General features: G+C 46.7%; 1 pseudogene; it reads right to left on the bottom strand.

Moving 5' to 3' along the window:
• Positions 1 to 19,414: 19,414 nt before the first annotated feature.
• On the bottom strand, positions 19,415 to 20,518 carry LOC148094349 (igE-binding protein-like; annotated as a pseudogene).
• Positions 20,519 to 21,309: the final 791 nt, after the last annotated feature.

The raw sequence follows: 21,309 nt of genomic DNA on the forward strand, positions 1-21,309 counted from the left end.
AGGCAGAGAAGAAAGAAGATCACTTAATATTATTTTACATGTAATTATCAAAATGTGATCAAAGGTAAAAAAATAAAGTCCATATTATTTTATGCATAACAACTTCTGAAATGTGATTGGTAAACACAGAGGTGCTAGATGTTAGCAATTTGGGGAAAATGTTGTAGGATTTTAAACTGAACAGTTACTGTTTATTGAGGACCTGTTTCCATGAAGCAACCAGGTATGTTCTTTACACTTATCTTCACAGAAATTTTCTTGAAAGGATGGCATTATTTTCCCTCTTTTATAGTGGAGAAAATTTTAGACACAAGGAAAAATGAACTAGGGTCACAGAGTTAGGATTCAAAACCATGTCTGCTTGGCTTCATTTTCCCAAGGTGTTTTCCATTATGGCTCTTTTCAGGGGGGAGGCGAGAGGGGGGAAGGTGAAAATTGAGGAAAGGAAAGCAATCTTCTAATCCACTGAGGGGCTGGGCTGCGCAGCCTGACTTCTGTCTTCCATGGGCTCATTTGTGGTAGTTCCTTAAGCGTGTTGACATCCCAGAGACCCGGCCTACACATGGAAGATTTGATCAAGGCCTTGGAAGGTGCAGGGGCCCAGGATACATCTTTTTCTTAGGAAATTCACATCTGGTTTTTCTTTCTAGATCTGAAATCAGTTTTCAGTAATTCCAGCCTGCTTTGCAAACTCATATCCCTAAGGCCACTCAGTTATGAATAATTACTGTGCAAAATGTTTTGACAGAATCTGCTCCACATTTTACCGTAGTTTTGGCCATAAGAGCAGATGACATGGTGGGGAGACCTGTGTAACAGAATATGGGGAGCGCTGGCTTACAAGCCCATGAGCAGAACCGAGGGAAAAACTGAAATTCCTGTAGTTCAAGAAATAAAAAGTGAGCAAGGAGGGGGTCGGGCACATCAAAGCAGCTGATGCCACTAGAAGGGAAGCACCCAACTCACCTTCACTTGCATTCGCGCTTTTATTCAGATACTTGGACACGATGAGCAGGAAATTACACCAACCTGAGCTCCCAGCAGAGGAGCAGCGGCCACTGTGGATGGACAGAGAAGACAGACGACAGCGGGAGACACAGGGAGGAAACAGTCTTCGTAGCAAAACTGAAGAGGTGAGAGGGACATTCCTTGGCTGGAATTGAACCCGGGACCCTTTAGTCCACAGGCTGACACTGAGCCAAGTTGGCCAGGGTGATACATTTAAAATATAAAGAGAAAAATTGTGAGCAGTGTTTAATTTGTAAATAATTTTAGCTGTCTGTCATAGTTCTTGATGTCAGTTCAGGTCTAAATAATTTACCCACATGAACCTTTCTTCACAGCTATAATATACAAGTTGTTACATAAAATACTGAGACTCATACCACAAACTGTATGTATGAGCCAGTGTCTGCTCTTAAGGAGACGATTGTGAAAGTTACAGACACCACTTAACCCCCACAGCCCTCAGTGTGAGGTGGAGACTTTTTCAGTTTAGGTTTAGTAAAAATCACCCTGCCAGAGAGAACCAGGCTGCATCCCCAGTCGGAGGGCAGGAGGGAGCCGCCCGTCCGAAAGCCAGGGCGACTCATTACCCGGGACCTGGCTTCTGTCAGGTCCTGACTTGCTCTGACCTGCTTGGTGGTGGAAACACTGCAGAGGCTTCTTGTTAACACCAATGACAGTGACACTGTGCTCTCTAGGGATGGACGGCATGAGATGCTGCTTCTGGCAAAGGCCACAGAAGATGCTGAAGGAGAAGCTGGGACAGAGGGACAGCGGCGCAGAAGCGGAGGAGAGGGCGCCGAGAAGGTAGGTTTCCCTTCGCCTCTGATCTCGGCTGTTAGAGAAGCTTCTGCTGGTTTTGATTTTTGAAAGTACACTACACAGGACGACGACGGATCAGCTTCCCCAAAGATCTGCGTTATACGAAGCTGAAAGTTAGGGAAATTTTTACTATAGATCTGTCATTATTATATTTTGACTATAATATAAAAAGTATTGCACTATTATTTGATGTAACTACTTTTGAATTTTTCTCACACCATAAACTATACTTCCAATCCCTGTCGAAAAATAAATTATATAACTGACTTTTTCTTACAATCAGAATTTCTTGGGAAAAGTTCTCAATTGTTACCACCAGTTAATTTTGGAGTAAGTGCTTTGAATTTTCAATAATATATAATATTTTATGATTTAGAGTCTCAATCTGTTTTTTTGTATTTGTTTTTGTTTTTTTATAAAATATATTTGCATTGATTTCAGAAAGAGGAAAAAGAGGGAGAGAGAAATAGAAACATCAATGATGAGAGAGTCACTGATCGGCTGCCTCCTGCAGGCCCCTTACTTGGGATCGTGGCTGCAACACAGGCATGTGCCCTGAAGGAGAAGGAACCCCGATCTCATGGATCCTAGGTCAATGCTCAACCGCTGAGCCACCCCAGCCATGCTACAGTCTAAATCTGTTTAAGAGAAAAATAGCTTGTAATTCCAGTGCCACCCTCTTAACTTACTGGTATACACACACAGACACACACACACACACACACAATATTTCTCTGAATGTTCATGTATTCCAATAAATAAATAAGCTCATGTTGTTATGCCTCAGAGGCTGTTTTGTAGATTGCTTTTTTTTAATCCTCACCTGAGGATATTTTTTCCGTTTCTTTTGAGAGAGCGTGGAAGGGGAGAGAGAGGGGGAAGAAACATTGATGTTGGAGAGACACATTGATCGGTTGCCTCCCACACACACCCCGACAGGGCCAGGGACTGAGCCTCACCCAAGGAACGTGCCCTTGGCCGGAATCGAACCCGGAACCCTTCAGTCCTTGAGCCAGTGCTCTGACCACTGAACCAAACTGGCTAGGGCTGTTCTTCTTTTAAGTTGTTATTCCTAATCTAAGCCCTTTAACATAGACATACAAATTTTAGAATCGGCTTGTCAATTTCTAACAGGAAATCTTCCCGACAGTTTCACTGGAAATGTGTTGACTCAGTAGATTAGTTTGGAATCAGTTGATCTCTTGAGAATACTGAGTTTTCCAACTCCTGAACCAAATATGTCTCTCCATGTATTTAGGTATCCTTAACTTTTCTTATCGATGTTATGAGTTTGTAGTGTACAAGTCTTACACATCTTTTTGATGTAATCATCCCTAGGTATTTCATAATTTTCACTATTATTATTTGTATTTTTTCCAAATTAGATGTTATAGAAAACCAATATTATATTCATCTTATATTCTGGGTTATTAGAAATATTTATTTAGTTCTAGTAGTCTTTTGTCAGATAACAATTGATATTCTACACAAGTGATCATATTGTCTGTAAACAGAGGTAGCTTTATTTTTTCTTTTCAAATTCTCATCTTTTTTGTATTTCTTTTCTTGCCTGATAGTGGACTAGAACCTCCAGTATAGTGTAGAATAGAAGCTGTGATAATAAACATTATCAAATACGTCTTTGTCCCTCCTGTCTACAGACACATGAGGCTGCTTGATGCTGTCCCCCATCTCCCTGAGACTCTCTTCCTTTTGTAATTTTTTACTTTTTCTCTTTTTCTTTTAGATGGTTTCTGTTCCTCAACAAACATTAATTAGTTTCTTCTTTTGAATTGTCTACTAGGCTGTTAATGTATCCATTGTATTACTGTCTCACACATTTAAAAATTTATTTAGGTCCTTTTTATATCTTTTATGTCTCTTCTTTGACTTGCGAATATGTGGGATATGAATATGTTATCTAAGTTAATGTTCTTTTCTTTAATTCTAACATTTGTGTTATTTCTGGGTCATTTTGGATGAATTTACTCATTTTATGGGTCATATTTCCCTGCTTCTTGATATGCTTAGTAGTCTTTGATTGGCTGCCAGGTACCATGAATTTTACTTTTTGGGTGCTGAGTATTTTTATGTTCTTATAAATGTCTTTAGCTTTTCCCTTGGATGTAGATAATTTATTTAGAAACAGTTTGATTGTTATAGGTCTTGCCTTTTAAAACCTGTTAGATGGAGCCAGAAGCATGTTCAATCTGGGGCTCCTTATTCCCGGCCCTGAGGCAAGGCCCATTTACTGCTCTGCCCAGCGCACTGTGAGTGGCATTTCCCAGAGTGGCTGTTGGGAATGGACATGATAGGTGGGGGAGGGGCGCTGTTCTCCCTGATCCTCTCGGATGGTCCTGTCCGTGGCCTTGGGTAGTTTTTTTCACACGCATGCACTGATCCATTCTCTTGCTGAGTACACTGGGGATCCCTCTGAGGAGTTCTGGGGTTCTTGCTCTGTGCAATTACATCCTTTCTGGTGCATCAAAGATCAATATTAGTCCAGAGATTCACAGACAGAAGTCACATTTCATGTATTATATTATGTTTACTCAGAAATCCTCCGGTTGAAGATGATTTAGAAATTCCCTTGGCTTCCCAGGACAGCTGTGGATTAAGAGACCCTTTCTCATCTGAAACTGGACTAGTTCCCCAAATATGTGCAGTGAAGTAAATTGTGTTACTACATGTTAAATATATGTATTCATCAAGTTTGACCATAATTGGGATTTATCCCTTAGTTACTGCTCTCCCACATTTGTACTCAGAGTAACCTTACAAGTCACAAGACAGGAAATACTGGTCATTTCCAATGTACTCTCATATTATAAATATTTGTTTTGCATTTCTAAGTAGTAATTTGATGTTAACCAATATATTTTCTTTAATGTTTTAGAAACAACCCCTTTTAGAAAAGAAGGAACTCTCACAAGAAACTGGCTTCAAAAGAGATGGGACAATATACATCTGATGACAGAGGACAAGATGGAAGAAGACACTGTGAACCCAAGAACATGAAGCGTTGATGTGATTCTGTACAAACTGTTTTCCATGTATTTACATTATATTCTTTTGTAAAACTTTACTTACACTTGTTGTACTTGCTTTGTACCAGGCACTGCTCTAAGCATTTCTCTATTTCAGTTCAAGGTGATAAGCAGACATATGTGCAAAACACAAACAGAGGCTCTTGCCCAGTGTTTCTGTGGACAGGCCTGCCTGTGCTGCAGCTGTGGGCAATTTCCCTGTACTGAAAATAATGCATTTTTTGCTACTGAAACTTGAAAAAGTTGTGTGTAAGATAATGGCTATTATATATCACTATAGTTTTCTGCTGTGTTGCCAGCCAGAGAGAATAATAGACAGAAGCAGAGAAAAACAAAGGGAAGAAGGGAGGAGGGGGAGGGTCCCAGGAGGGAGGGAGGAGGGGGAGGGAGGGAGGAGGGGGTAGGAGGGAGGAGGGGGAGGGAGGGAGGAGGGGGAGGGAGGGAGGAGGGGAGAAAGAATGGAAGGAAAAAAGAAGGAAATGAAGAAAGTTTCAAGGAGGAACAGTCAGGACTTTGCTGATCTCTACCAGCTTCCTTTTATTTATAATATTATAAAATATAGGGGATTTTGTCAAGTCAGTTTAATTAATAATATTAATTAAAATTTCATGGCCTGAATGCAAAAAATGTAGACGTGTTTTAATTATCTGTGACGATGTGGTTTCTGGAAGAACATGCTCACCCTCCCTGCGGCTGCCATCAGAGCGTCCCCTCAGTCCCCTCTGTCCCACTGACCCTGTGTCAGGTGAGAGCCTGCCGGGGCCACTCCAGCCAATTACTGACTCCCCTCCACTGGCTCTTAATTTAACCTTCAAATCCATTTTGTAAACTGCTACCTATTGATACTTTTTTAAACTCTCTTCAAATTCTTTCTTTTCCTGACCTCAAAACTTAAAGATCCCCATGACTTTCAAATGAAGCTCAGACGTCTTAGGCCGCCATTCATCGTGGTCACCGCCATCTAGAGTCCACACCAAATCTAACTTTCACTTTATTTCACACATTTCCTTGGAGGCAGCTCTGATCTAATCATTATACAGTCAGGCTCTTGAGCCAAACTGCTGGAGTCCAAGTCCTGCTTTACCATTTTCTAACCAGGTAAATAGCTCGGAAAATTACCTCTCCAAGCCAGTTTCCTCCTAAATAATTCCTATAAAGTGTTTAAAAGATGGAGCCTTACGAAGCGCTCAATTTATTTCATTGTCCAATCAAAGGAGACTACTGACCATTCCTCAAACACAAATTACCTTTCATAACTTCTGTGCCTCTTTTCCAGTTTTCTCAGCCTGGACTGACGTGCTCACCGACCATCTCTCCAGTCCTACAATTCTTTAAGCTCCGCTGTGAATGAAACTCCAGAAAGTCTTTGGTAATAAACCGAATCGGAACACCCCCTCCTCCGAGTCCCTATAGAACTTTGCATCATTCTTTTTTATTTTTTATATATTCAAAGCCCGCTGTTCTTTTACTTATTTTGATTGATCTTAGAGAGAGGAAGGGAGGGAGGAAGAGGGAAACATCCATCAGTTGCCTCCAGTATTTGCCCCGATTGGGGATGGAACCCACAGCCCAGGTTTGTGCCCTGAGCAGGAATCAAACCCGCCGCCTTCTGATGTGCAGGGCGACACTCCGACCAGCTGAGCCCCACCAGCCAGGCCTGCTCTGTGTCATTCCTGACACACTCACACCCTTCCCGTGGCCTGAGTCGCCCGCAGTGCTGTGGCCTCTGTCCTCGGGGCGCCTGGTGCCGTGGGAATCGGGGTCAGTGTAGACTGAGGCGGGTTTGCTGAGTGAACTGCCTCGGGCTGCTCAGCCCCGAGGGGTGACAGCAGGGTCAGGCCTCGGGAGGCCCGTCAGTGCCTGGACATGCCTTACTCTTGTCAACTTTGTCACTTAATAGGAAAAAGTTCCAGCAGACATTTTAAACACCTGTTACCTCAAATCCCCTTCTTTTGAAGAAGGAGAATATAAATAATTTCACATATTATCGAGGTGACAGAGGCTCAGAGCACTTGCTTCACAAGTGAAATGAAGTTGTCCCCGTGCAGGGAGGCTGTCATCCTCCACACAGCAGACGGCTTCAGAGGGACGCGGAGAGAATGGGACAGGAGGGGACACCGTGCGAATCTGCCCCAGGGGGGACGATCGCGCCCCGTGTCCTGTCTCCTTCGGCTCAATGTAATGCACAGGGACCCGCAGTGACCGACAGCCACCAGCTCTGTGCGGTGAGCGGTGCGGCTCATGCCCGCGGAGCGGGACAGACACATGGACAACAAATCTCAACGCGCCGGTCACGTCATGTTTAAATTACGGAACCTTCACTCTGCAGGAGCCACATAAATCCATTTGTAAAGAATTAAATACAAAATCTTATGTAATGAAAACTGAGAGCTGTACAACTAATGGAAATGACAATAAAGAACAATTAAGAACTCTGCTACGTCAGCATCAGGGAAAAGAGTCTGGAAGTCAGATGAAAGAACATGTGAAGGGACATTTTTAAAAATCCTGGTATATAAGTAGAAGTCTGGAGGTGCTCTGGGAAATTGAAACAGTGCTATTAGCTCTGAGTAACATTCTTTTTTTCTTTCATAAAATATTATTGAGGTTTAAATTGGTAAAATTAAATACCTTGTAGAATTCAAATATTCATTTTTTATTATTTGTTTTAATATGAATTTTTCACATTAAATATCATTTATATCTCAGAGTCACAGATTTTCAAGCACTTTTAACCACAGAAATGCTTTGAACAATGGTAAATTTAGTAATGTTACAATAGGAATTATATAAAAGCCCGTATTACAAGCCACCTTTCTTTTACTACATTACATGTGTTTGGGGTAGGGAAGTTCTGAAACATGAATTTCGTTTTACTTTTTTGGTTTCCAAGGAAGCGCTTAGTCTCTCAGTTGCATAACCCCTCACTACAGTAGATTATATAATCACATGATGTGAAAAAATCATGAGATTCTTTTACACATTTCCAGATTTCCAGTCAGGGTTTTGTCAATTCCCTTTTTAGTAAACACTAGAAAAGAAAATAATTTTTAATTGTCCCAGAAATATCCATTGAGTAGTCTAGATATGCTCCTCCAACAATCACATTGCAAACATATTTGGGAATTGCTTAATGCTATGCTGCTATGTTATGTTTTGGATAAGCTGGCAGTCCATGTTTAATTATTAATAAAACATATCAGGTAATAAGTGCATTGTTCTCATGACTATCATAGCACCATAATCAATATAGTTTGCTCATTTACACAAAATGAATTAACTTATTATTGCATTTCACAGAAAGTAAGATGATTAATATTTTTTGTTTTTTGTTTTTTAACCATAAATTTACTTTAATTTTAATTTTGCTTAAAATATTACAGATGTCCCTTTTTCTCCCCAATGACCCGTCCCACCCCCCCTTCCCCTCCCCAGGCCCTCTCCCCTCCACCCCCCCGCCCTCCTGCATCCCTCTGACATTCGTCAGTCTCCTCTATGCTTCCATGTCATTGAATCTATTCTCTTCATCAGTGTATTAAGTTCTTTAGATTCCACATGTAAGCGAGATCAAGATGATTCATATTTAAACAAAATGAATTTTTATATAAGAACAAAAGGTCGTTGTCTATCCTCAATGTCAATCACTTTACAGGTACAGGTCATGTTTGAAAACCCTTTTCTAATGAATTCCTAGTGGATAAGCGGAGGCAGCCCGTTCCCAGACCCCGTAACAATTCCCTGATCAGCGTGAGATGTGTGAGCAGCAGGTCCTCACCCAGCTCGTCAAATGTTCCATGAATTGGGCACCATCTGACTGGAGAATGCGACCTGTTATACAACAATTGTTTTTAAATGGTGACTTTTAAAATCTATGAATTCACTCAAAAGACATTACAAGATACCTATTCTGGAACTTTTTCTAATGTGAGAAATAAAAAATAACTTAATATATGTGTTTTTATCAAACCGAAACATTAATTCAAACAAATGATATTATTCCATTATGACTGGGACTAGAAAAACAACAGTAAAATATGTACAAAAACCTATATGTCACAAACGCAGGTGAAAGTAGATCCTTTTACAAAGAGTATTCACAGAGACTTTTTATAACGCTGCATATGAAACGCACGGAACAGCCGCGCTGGCCGCACGCTCCGCGCCTTCGGGGTTCGCCCCGAGCGCCCGCTTCTCTGCCCCGCGGGGCGGGCGGCGGCGCCGGGCCACTCGCGCCTCCGGGGCGAGGTTCAGGGTCAGCGCCCCGAGGTGGCGGCGCGGGGGAGGGAGGGGGCCCCTGGGGGGTAAACTTGACTGTCCCCTTCCCCCGCGGCCGCTGCTGACCCAGCGCCAGGCCGGGCGGAGGCGGGCTCAGGGGCCAGGGGGCGCAGAGGTCTTGAAATGGAATCGAGGGAACCGGGGACCCCGAAAACGGAAACGCAGGGCGACCGGAGAAGCGTTTGAAAAGCTCCTTCCAGACCCCCTGGTCCTGCTTCTGGAGCATCTGTGGGAGCAGAAGCCCCCGAGCCCTAGGACTCTGCAAAGCCTCGGAAGGACACGCCACCTCCCCCAGCAGGGCGCAGAGGTTCCCTGGGTGGGGTGAGCTCATTGTGAAGCACAAATACACAAAAGCGCACAGAAACGGGGGGAAGCTCCTTCGGGGTCCGGCCCTGGGCATCCACCTCCCCGGGAGCTGGTGGGGAGCGAGGGCACCGGGCGGCACAGCTCGTCGGGCTGCTTCGAGCTGACCAAGGAGCAGATGGATCGATGCTGAGCCCAGGTGGTGGCCGAGCTGTTGTTTTAAAGGTAGTTTCCTGTCACTCCTGCCCCATTGTTTGTCCCTTAGGAGCCAAATGAATAACTGTGAGCCCAGAGCACCTGCGGCATCAGGCCTCTGCTCGGCTGGCAGCCTGCACGCGAGTGGGCACCAGGGGCACAGCTGGCCATCCAGGCAGCACAGCTCTCCTTGGCGAAGACATAAAAGTTAAAAAAAAAAAAACACATAGAACAAAAGTGAAGGAAAAAGAATCCAAATACAAGGCGAAATGAGCTTTGGGAGAATGTTTCCTTGTAACTGGGGACCAGCCACTGTAGTATTACCCAGGATAAAGGACATAAGAGACCATGAAAAAGTGGGAACTTCTTTATTTGGAGCTACATTTGCCACCACCATGGTGTAAGAGTAGTAAGATATTGGATGAAGCCGCCTGACATGTCGGGCAGTACAAAAAACAAGATGGATTGGTATCACAAAATTTATACTGAAATTTATTCCATAAGCACATCCCCATGGTAAAGTAAGAATGAACATCAACTCTTAGTTCACATAATACACAAAAACTCATTCCAAATGCATCATAGATCTAAATGTAAAAGCTACAACTATAAAATTTCTGGGAAAAAATATCAGATAAATTCTTTGCCATTTAGTGTAAGAAAAGATTTCTTTAGAAATAAGCAAAATATTTTAACGGACACTGTACAAAAAAAAAAAATCATGGGTGGTCAATAAGCACATGATAAGATGCTCAGCAAATAACTAGGTTAAAGGTGATGGTCCACCTACACGATGGGATACAGCTCTGCAATGAAAAGAAAGTGAACAGCTGATACATGCGGCACCGTGGATGAATCTAAAAATAATGTTCCTCTGTGAACTGAAATAGACATTAAAAGGTGTATATTACATGATTCCACTTACATAAAATTCCAGAAAATTGAAACATATAGTGATAAGGGGCAGATCGCCGCTTGTCTGCAGCCAGGGGCAGGTGAAGGGATGGGCCACAAAGGTGCATAAGGAATCTTTCTGCCATGTTGGATTTGGTCTTTTTCTTAATTGTGGTAATGATCCCACAAGTATATTATTGCTCAGAATTCACAGAATCATATACTTTCAGCCCGGCCGGGCGTGGCTCAGTGGCTGAGCATTGACCTAGGATCCAGGAGATCGAAGTTCGATTCCCGGTCAGGGCACATGCCCGGGGCTGGGGGCTCGATCCCCAGTGGGGGTGAGCAGGAGGCAGCCGATCAATGACTCTCATCATTGGCGTTTCTATCTTTTGCTCCCTCTCCCTTCCTCTCCCTGAAATCAGTAAGGATATATTTTAAAAAAATGAATCATACACTTTCAGTGGATTATATGTACAAATTGTAACAAGAATTAGATAAAACAAATATATAAAAGGGTTTTCAACAAAGATGTGCATTGTGCTACAATTTTAAATAGAAAAAATTAAAACATGGTTAATTTTCAATATGAGTTTAGTCCAGTTGCCTAAAACAGTTCCACTAAAACCAGAACTTGTTCCTCATGTTCAAAGAGGCATTATCATAACTAAAGTTTATTAGACTGCCAAAATATCTTGGCCCAAGAGATCAGACTGCGTCTTTATGTTTTTAGAATTTGGTTTTGTAAATATTTAGAACAATTACATCAACCTTCCTTTTTTTATTATTGACATTAACCATCTACTGCTGTGTATTCCTTCTGTTACGAAGCGCATGTCCAGATACATGGCTTTTGGTTGATTCATTCTGAGCATTACAACCTGGTGGAGTCCACAGAGCTGGGACACAAGTACACCTGGGGCACAGTCACGCTCTGTCATCCTCTAGCTATTTTACCTTCGACGGGCTACTTACTCTCGCTGTGAAATGAGGCACTAAGAATTCTTATTTCAGAGAGATGTTGTGGAGAATTATTGAGACATGCCAATGATGCTCAGTAATTGTTCTTCTAACTTTCAATTATTACCAACTACTGCTCCTGTTTAGCTATTTCATTTTACAGATGAGAAAACTGAGATCTAGAAAAGTTAATAGGCTGATCCAAGGTCATAGATTGTTGAGTTTAAAGCCTGGTTTACAACCGTTTATTCTAATTACAGTTACTTTGCTACACAACACGTTGACAGACTAGCTGAATTCACCATTCCATCAATTGTTTAATCAAACTAATGAATTAAGACATATAATTAACTCATGGATAATTTTCATTCAGATCAAAAACGCTCAGCCCCATAATTTAGAACAATGCCTTAATGCTTCTCCACAGGCCAGAAATACTCCACTGTTGAGTCTTGTGCAGAGAGATGTTCTTTACTCTATAGAAACATGAGAAGGTGAAAATCTCACTGACCCCCACTCTACACTCAGAAACCCTTCTTGCCCTGCAGTGAGAAAAGGGTTTCCAGGTAATCATTTGGGAAAATTCACAAGACTCACCTTGTCGTTTTTTTAAAGTATCACAGATTTATACTGCATTTTGCCCAATGTCAGAGAACAATTATTTCATGTATTTCTTTTTGAAACACCTTTAGAGTTTGTTTTTGCATAAAGGAAAGAGGGGGTAATCCAGTTCATTACTTTGTTGTGGATAAAAAGGGAAGTGACTGTTTTATTTTTATTCTGATTATTTTTTAATTATTTTATTAGCATACCATTAGGTAATTTTAGTTGGAAACTTTCTACCAGGTATATTAAAATATTGGATGGGTTTTTCCACTGCACGCATTTCATATACTAGGGTTTTAACATTCGGTCATGATCAAGAGGGTTGTTCATACTTTCCCTTTGCGCACATGAGTTCCCTCTGAGCTTGAACCACCAGCTCTAAATATACTTGACTCTAGAAAGCAACTAAGAGTAGTTTAGTTTTTTATCGACTTTAGAAGTGCAGTTTAAATAAATTTTTGATGTTCTAAGCTGATTCATTGTATTCAGCAACAATTAATTACATTTTGTGTTTTGAAGTTTCCCTTTGTTAATATGTGCCAGGCTCTGTTATAATTAAATATATTTACAAAATTTTACATCTGATCATCTTCTGTAGATGATTATACAAAGTGTTCCATGCCGGAGCCCGCCGGCAGAGTCAAACGGTCCTGAGGAAGGGGTGAGGATGGAGAAAAGACAGACACAAAAAAGATGGGATCGGGAGGGCTGCAGCTCGTGACGGCTGCAGCCCCGAGTTTATTTTCCAAGCTCAGTTTATACCGGCGCTGTTGATTTTGCTGAATAGCACCCCTCCCCGCATTCCTTCCCCTTGCCTGATACAAAGTAATTCCTTTAAGGCCCTATGAATGTTCTTCTGGAGTAAACATCTTGCCTCCTGCAGGAGCTCAGACCTTGGTAACTATCTTTGTCTCGGCTTCTAATGGGAACTTTTTGGGGAGAATTGAGTCCTTGGCTTGGTATGTGGCTTGACTGTCCCTTAACCTTTCAGGCCCGGGCCACCTTCCTAATAAGCCTTCCTAAAATTTATGGCCGCAAGCTAAATTAGTATCTCCTTGGTGCCTCAAGGTCTGGGTCAGGGAACAGGAGAGCACATCTGCAGCTCACCCAGGCAGCTCCTCTGTGCCTGGGGCCACAGCAGCTCACCCACATCTCCCTGGGAGCAGGGGGGCACATCTGCAGCTCAGCCGGGCACTGTGCCTGGGGCCGCAGCAGCTCACCCACATCTCCCTGGGAGCAGGGGGGCACATCTGCAGCTCAGCCGGGCACTGTGCCTGGGGCCACAGCAGCTCACCCACATCTCCCTGGGAGCAGGGGGGCACATCTGCAGCTCACCCAGGCAGCTCCTCTGTGCCTGGGGCCACAGCAGCTCACCCACATCTCCCAGGGAGCAGGGGAGCACATCTGCAGCTCACCCAGGCAGCTCCTCTGTGCCTGGGGCCACAGCGCCTCCCCACATCTCCCCCCTATTTATTACTTTGAGACACCGGTTTCTATTGCCTGCAGGCGCAGCAGGTGGAGATCACAGCAAATCTCTTTAATTCCTTTTATACCCAATTTTAGGAAGAGGGGTAAACATAACATTATTGTAAGCATTAAGAAAGCCAAGCAAGCCAGTCCTATAGCTAAATGTGTAGCGCTTCCCATGGCTGGCACTATGCTAAGGATTTTGTTAATGATGTTCTCTGCTGTTCTCCCTGAGTCTTCATCTCGCTGCGGAGCATTACGGATATCTACGATCTCCTTGTGTAAACTCTGGGTATCTAAGGACACATTGCTGTCATGCCAAACCCCTAGGAGATGGCGTTGGATTTTTTCCCAGGGGTGCTCAGTTTTGTTATATACCTTCTGGGTGACACAGATCCATTTATATCTAGCATGGCGGGTAAAGGAAGTTCTCATTTTTAATGCCTGCACCTCATCCCCTAGATAATTAACTACATCAAATAAGGCGTTAATTCTGTCACTTACCTTGATAGCAATGGCCTCCTGAGTTCCTAAGGCCGTGCTCACGGGTTTAGACAGCTGACTGACCCACGGGCCGTCTGCGCCTCTGTCGTGAGGGCCGCGGCCGCGCTGGCAGCCGTGGCCATGAGGGAGGCGAGGGCGGCGATGCCCGCTGTCAGGAGGCCGACGAGCCGGCGCCTCCGTGGCGCTGAACATGCTCTGCCTCTCCCCACAGCTGGAGCCCCGCGTCATGACACACTGACAGGCGACATCATCAAGGCGGGCTGCTGCACCACTAAGACCTGAGTCCCCGAGGCCACCCCCCTTACGCAGTTGGCAAGAGTACAGCTGTTGCAGGTCCCATTATAGCCCCAGCCACTTTTGGTAATGTTTACAGTCCCAACGACAAGCCCCCAAGGGTGTGGCGCGCAGGCCTGAGCCCATTGATTCCGCTCAGCTGAGAGGCCGCCAACCTGGATGTGGCCTCGTTCGTCATGTGTGATGGAAATATTAGGTCCCATGGCTGCAGCCAACCTCCACAGCTGTGTTTGTGGCCTTCCCCGGGGACTGTCCAAAGGCCCTCAACAGTCCACCGATGAGTGGATCCAGGCTCAGTCAGGTTGGCCCTGTAGGGGCTCCAGTCCTGCAAGGTCTCACTGACCCCGGGTATGCTCCACGCCGTGGCCTTGACCTTCCTGCAGGCAGCCCATACAGGCCCCCGGTATGGTTCCTAGTGTCCGGCTCACACAGAGGGACATCGGCTCCCCCACTGTCCTGTTTTGGAGCCCCGTTGTTTTGTAGTCCCATGAGGGTTACTCTCTACCGGGTGTAATTTCCTGCTCTTATTCTGTAGGTGGAGTTATTAATAGTCACATCAAGGTACCACTGAGGCGTCCATGTCTGGTGGGTGGTTGTGTCAATGGTGACACACCCTGTGGCCTCAGTGATGGCAGAGAGAAAAATGGGCAGCTCTCCAGTAGTCCCTGCAAACCTGAAATTGGACTGACCAAAGGCAGCTATGTGGCCGCTGCTGAGCCCCCCAAGCCCCCATGTGTAGTTGGTATAAACAGGAACGGGCCGAGGGCCCCATTCCGCAGCGTGGAGCATCGGGGGATCAGGCACATAAGCCCAGTATAATATACTTTGGCCCGTGCCGCAGGAGCTTGGCTCATCAAGAGCGCTACCATGGCCAAGATGGTCGTGGCAGGAGGCGTCCCTCCTTGCCCAGGAACCATGTCCTCATAAGATGGTTTTTAACCCTATCCCATTCCCATTCAGAGTGATTATATTTTCTTAGTAACACAAATCCATCGAAACTGAGCATGACATTGCAGTGACATTCTAACCTTCACACTTTGAATTTGATCTCCTATAAGTAACACAGCTTCTTCCAAGGCATTCAACTTATCCTCTAATTTCTTATCAATTCTTTCTGGAGTTCCCAAAGCATTAGATACATTTTTTGCGAACCCACTAATGAAACTCGCTGTATGTATTTCTTGAGGAAGAGCAATAACAGCAATAACAGCAGGAGCGATAATAGAAACTAAAGCAGCAATACCGGCTGTCAACAGTCCCAAGAACCTTTTAGGTCTCTCCAACAGTTCATTAACTCTTGCAACACTTCACGTCCTTCATTAGCATACCAGCGTCCTTGCATCTTAACCAGAAGCATTACAAACGGAGGTTGGTGCGATACCAACAAATCTAAGTCTGCATCCCGCTGCACCCCTTCGGTCAGTCGCCTGGTTCCCCGCGAACCGCACCAGCCTCTCCGGGAGCCACCGTGCCGCCTCGGCATCCTGTGGGAAAACACAAACATGCCCTCGCCCCCAAGTGAGCACTGGATGGGGACCCGGCCACTGCCCCGGGGGCGGATCTTCCCACCACACCAGGGCGTAGGTAGACCGAGACTTGGCCTGCCAAAAGCGCTGTGCTGCAGAGGCCCTGGCGGTCCAGAGTTAAAAAATTAAGGATAAATAAAGTGTGGTTAAGGTAGTTCACTGGACTCAGGGGGTACAGCTCCCCCCTTTTTATTTTTTGCACCTGCACCTTGAGCATCCCGTGGGCTCGTTCTACTATTCCCTGTCCCTGGGGACTGTAAGGTGTGCCCGTGATATGCTTGATCTGTAATTGCTGGCAGAATGTCTGGAACTTTTGGCTGCTGTGTCCTGTACCATTGTCAGGGTTGATAGACTCTGGAAGGCCCATGGTGGCAAAGCATCGGACGCAGTGGCAAGAACGTGTTTAGCAGCTTCTGCGGCCTGAGCTGTTGCAACCATAAATCCTGAATAAGTGTCTACTGTTACGTGGGCGTATTTAAGCCTTCCAAAGCATGGGATATGGGTGACGCGCATTTGCCAGAGGCGATTTGCCATCAGCCCACGCGGGTTAACCCCATGGTGGGGAACAAGTAAGGCGGTCGGGCACTGCTGACATTGTGTTACAGTCCGTCGGGCCGCCTCCCTGGTGATCTTAAATTGCTGCCTGAGACTGTTGCTGCTTTGATGGTGTAGTTTATGGGATTGCTGAGCAAGCTGTTCCTGGGTAACCATGACTTGACGCGTGGCAGCCTCAGCTAGCTCACTGCCCAGAGGTAAGGGCCAGGTAAGTTAGTATGGGCCCGAACGTGGCCAAAGAAACAAGGGTGTTGGCGACCACGAGTAACCTGCTGTGTAGTTCTGAATAAGGTTTGTACCTCACTATTTTGGGTCCCTATAAAGGGAACGGTCTCAATCTGCAGCACGGCTCTATAAATGTACTGACTGTCTGTATATATATTGAGGACTTGAGTTTGGCATTCCTGCAGCACGGCCTCTACGGCTTTCAATTCCACTACTGGCGCTGATGTGGAGCCCGTTGCCCAACTGACTGTGGTTCCGTTGACATAATAAGCGGTGGTCCCATTGGAGGACCCATCAGTATAAACAGTCAGCGCATGCGGGATAGGGGCAGTAACTACCCGTTTCGGGAACACAAATTCATGTAGTGCCGCAAATTGAAGTAGCTTATCAGATGGCACATGATTGTCAACTTGTCCAGAATAGCCAGCTAACGCCGCCCCCCAGGCATCACTATTCTGCAATAACCAATCTACTTGCTGCTTCGTAAAAGGGACAAAGATGGTTGGGGTTCCTTGCCTGTTACCTTCCTGGATTCCAACCTGGTCATTTGTATTAAGGTAGCTACAGTGTCATGGTTGGGCATGAGAACCCGGGCTGGAGACACAGGCAAGTGCAGCCGCAACAAAGGAGCCTTCTGGTAAACGACCGCATAGGGGTGTGCCGGGTGGGCAAGATGGAAGCCTTCCAGGTGGCATGATAGTCGAAATAAGGGGTCTTCCGTTGACTAAGAGCTTCCTCGACCTTGGCCAACGCAGCCCTCCCCTCAGGGGTCAAGTGCCCCTCAGATGTAGGGTCGGCATTCCCCTTCAGGATGTCAAATCAGGGCTTAAGCTCTCCTGTTGTAATTTTTAAATGCGGCCTGATCCAGTTGATGTCCCCAAGCAGTTTCTGGAAGTCCTTGAGTGTTTTAAGGTTGTCCTTCCATAACTCCAGCTTTTGGGGACTAAAGTAATGAGGCTCTAGATGGTAGCCCAAATATTCATAAGGTGCCTGCTTTTGCACTTTCTTGGGGGCGATTACAAGGCCCTTAGCAGTCAACTGGTGTTGCAACTCAGCATAAGCCGCATGCAAGACCCCTTCCTGGGTATGGGCAATAAGAATGTCATCCATGTGATGAACCATATAGACCTCAGGATATTTCTCTCTGGTCTGGGCTAAGGCACTAGCAACACATTTCTGGCACAGGGTATGACTGTTAGCCATGCCCTGGGGGAGCAGAAGCCAATGGTATCTTTTCATGGGCTCTTTGAAGTTGACTGAGGGCACACTGAATGCAAATCTTTTGCAGTCGGCTGGATCTAAAGGGATAGTATAAAAACAGTCTTTGAGATCTAAAATGATCTTGTAGGTATTCTTTGGAATGGCCATGGGTGAGGGCAATCCAGGCTGTAGAGCCCCCATAAACTCCATGGTCTCATTGACTCACCTTAAATCTTGTAACAACCTCCATTTCCCTGATTTCTTCCCAATAACAAAAATGGGTGAGTCCAAGGGGAGCTCGAGGGGGCAATGTGCCCCCTCTCCAGCTGTTCCTGCACCAGCTGCTCTGCGGCCTTTATTTTTTCTTCTGTTAGGGGCCATTGATCAACCCACACAGGCTCCTCAGACTTCCAAGTGATGGGATCTGCGTGGATTGCAGGACGACCAATGACCCCTGCTAAAAATACCCTAACCCTGCTCTGTCAGGCCTCTTAGAAACCGCTATCACATGTTTGATCCCTTGGTTACATTTTCCCAGCCCCTGAGAGGCAGTAGCCCCTGATCAAGCATCTGCTGAGTAACTATGGCGTCAGGGCTAAAAAGATAGACCCCCATTTGAGCCAGCACATCTCGTCCCCATAGGTTAGTGGGAATGGTAGGGAGCACACAAGGTTGGAACGTTCCTGGTGCCCTTCATCATCCGTCCAAGTCAACAGGTCCGTGCTTTGCTCTGGGCTGCGGGCCTGTCCTACGCCTTGCAGCTGAGTGATAGCTTCCTGAGTAGGCCATTCAGGAGGCCACTGTTCCCTAGAAATCACAGAAACATCAGCCCCTGTGTCTAGGAGCCCTATGATTTTTCGGCCTTGCATACTTAATATCAACTCAGGCCATTCTAGTCCAATTTCTTGAAGCCAGTAAACATCTGAGGATCCGAAGCCTCGGCTTCCTCTCTGCCTCCGGGACTTGGTTCGCCCCTGTACTACTCGGGGGAGTAATATCAGCTGGGCTAGCGGCTGCCCTGACTGTACTACTGAAATGGTGGAGGGGGAGTGAGCCATGACCTTAATCTCTCCTGTATAATCCTCGTCAGTGACTCCAGGGGCTACTAATAGCCCTTCCATGGTGCTACTGCTGCGACCCAGCAAGAGTCCCACCGTCCCTGGGGTGGCAGGGGCCCATACACCCCAGTGGGCAGGGCCTGCATCCCCATTTCAGTGTCAATACTGTGTAGGCGGTGGAACAGAGGTCCAATCCGGAGCTGCCTGGGGTGGCTCGGTAGAGCAGTTGAATGGATTGGTGTCCCGGAGGGTCCCTTCGGGGAGGAAATTCTGGAGTGCCCCATAACATTGTTGCGGGGCCTGGGGCTGGCCCCTCCTCCCATTTCCCGGCAGGGGGGCTTCCTTGGGCATCTTTCTTGGACCTACATTCATTAACGCAGTGACTCCCCCTCTTACACCGAGGGCATAGTCCTGGCTCCCTTACTTCCTTTCCCCACCCCTTCTGGGAGTTCGCGGCGTGCCTTAGGGCAGTCACGCATTAAATGGCCCAGCTGTCCTCAGCTAAAACAGCTGCGGGGGACCGGATGTTCTTTTTTTCTGCCCACCCCCCCACCCCCACCCCCCACTGCTGTGGGAACAGGATTTCTTTCAAGGGTTTTCCTTGCAGGGCAGCAGCCAGGGTGGCCCCTTGGATATAAGAAGGCCCTATATCTGAGCAAAGCCTGATGTAATCAGAAAGGTTCCCTTTCTTTCTCCAGGGTCTTAGCGCGGCCTGGCAAGCCGAGTTAGCATTCTCATAGGCCACTGCTTGACCACAATCATTGCAGCTTCACCGTCCCCAAACATTTTTCCTGCTGTCTGGAGCAACCTTGTGACCAAATCTTGGAACGGCTCATCTGGACCTTGCCGCACCTTAGAGAGGTCCTCAGTCTTTCTGCCTGTAGCGGGGAGCTTTTTCCAGGCCTCAGTGGCTGCATCGTTAATCTGGGCAGACGCCCCTTGGTCGTAGTGTAACTGATTTTGAGTGTCCCGGTACCGGCCTTCCCCCACCAGCATCTCATATGTAATGGGAATCCCTTGAGCCCTGTTCATCTCTGCAATGGTCTGGCACTGCTCGTAAAACTCTGACTTCCACAATGCATAATCTTCTCCGCTAAGGCAAGTCTTACAGACGCTTTTCCAATCGTTGGGAGGCAGAGCGTCTGCCACCATCGCTTCAATCAGAGCCTCGGTGCATGAGGCGCTGGGGCCATATTGAGCACAAGCCTCTTTCAGTTCCTTCAGCTGCTGAAACGAGACGGGCTGGTGGGCTCGCACCACCTGACCATTTTGCGTTTGTTCAAAAATGGGGAAGCCCTGGGGAAAGCCCTGTAAGTCCTCAGGCGCAGCGGCTGCTTGGCTCATGGTCAACTGGAGGGGGGAGAGACCTTGGCCCCCTGGCCGCCTACTGGCCGAGGGAGAGCAACCTGCAAAGGCCGAAGGCCCCCCTCCCCCAAGAGCGCCACCAGAGGTGGGTCTCGCGGCTCAGGACAAAGACCTGCCACTGCGGCCGGGGCAGGACTGGCCTGCGGCACGGCGGGCCACAAAGGCACGCTCTGCGCCTCTTGTAGACAGCTATGCAGTTTTTGCATCCATTCTTGTAGCCCTTGCATTAGCTGCTCTAGATGTCCCAGCCGCCCTCCAGACCCTTCCTCCTTGGGCTTTCCCTCCATTACCAGGAGCCATTCGTCCTCCTCGCGGCATCGAGCCGCGGCGTCCTCTGAGTCTGCCTTGTCCCGCGGACGGAGCTCGTCGCCGTCCTCACTGCCCCCATCAACCCGCGCTAAGGCCTCTAAGGCCGGGGACAAGGATTCTCCGGCAGAGGCTTCTCTCTGTCCTCCGGAGCCGCAGCCCCGGGACCGCCGTCCTCTGTGGCCATCTCCCACCGCTTGCCCTCTGGGTCATGATCTAGACAGTCCCCAGTCAGGGCCCAGAGGGAAAGTGTTTCTACCGGCACCTCCGAGGGCCCGTGGGGCGAACAGTGCGTCTGCAGCTGTTTTCCAACCCGCTGCCACGTTTCCCTGTTAACTGTGCCCTTTCGGGAACCAGGGGCAGCTCTCCTCTACAAAGCTCAGAAGCTTCAATATCTGTGCACTAGTGACCTTAGTTCCCCTGGCTTTAAGCATGCTTTTCAACACCTGAACGAACAGTTCTATACTATTTCCCTGTCCCATGATTTATTACTCCCGACTGTAAATTGTCGCGCACCAACCTCTTACTTTTGTTCTGGGACCCGTCCCTCCTCGACGTCCTTCACCGGTTCCTTACTCTCAGGTCCTGTTCGGGCGCCACTTGCCGGAGCCCGTCTGCAGAGTCGAGGGGTCCTGAGGAAGGGGTGAGGATGGAGAAGAGACAGACACAAAAAGATGGGATCGGGAGGACTGCAGCTCCTGA

This window comes from Miniopterus natalensis, chromosome 1 (assembly GCF_054644295.1).
Source record: "Miniopterus natalensis isolate mMinNat1 chromosome 1, mMinNat1.hap1, whole genome shotgun sequence".
Taxonomy (NCBI): domain Eukaryota; kingdom Metazoa; phylum Chordata; class Mammalia; order Chiroptera; family Miniopteridae; genus Miniopterus; species Miniopterus natalensis.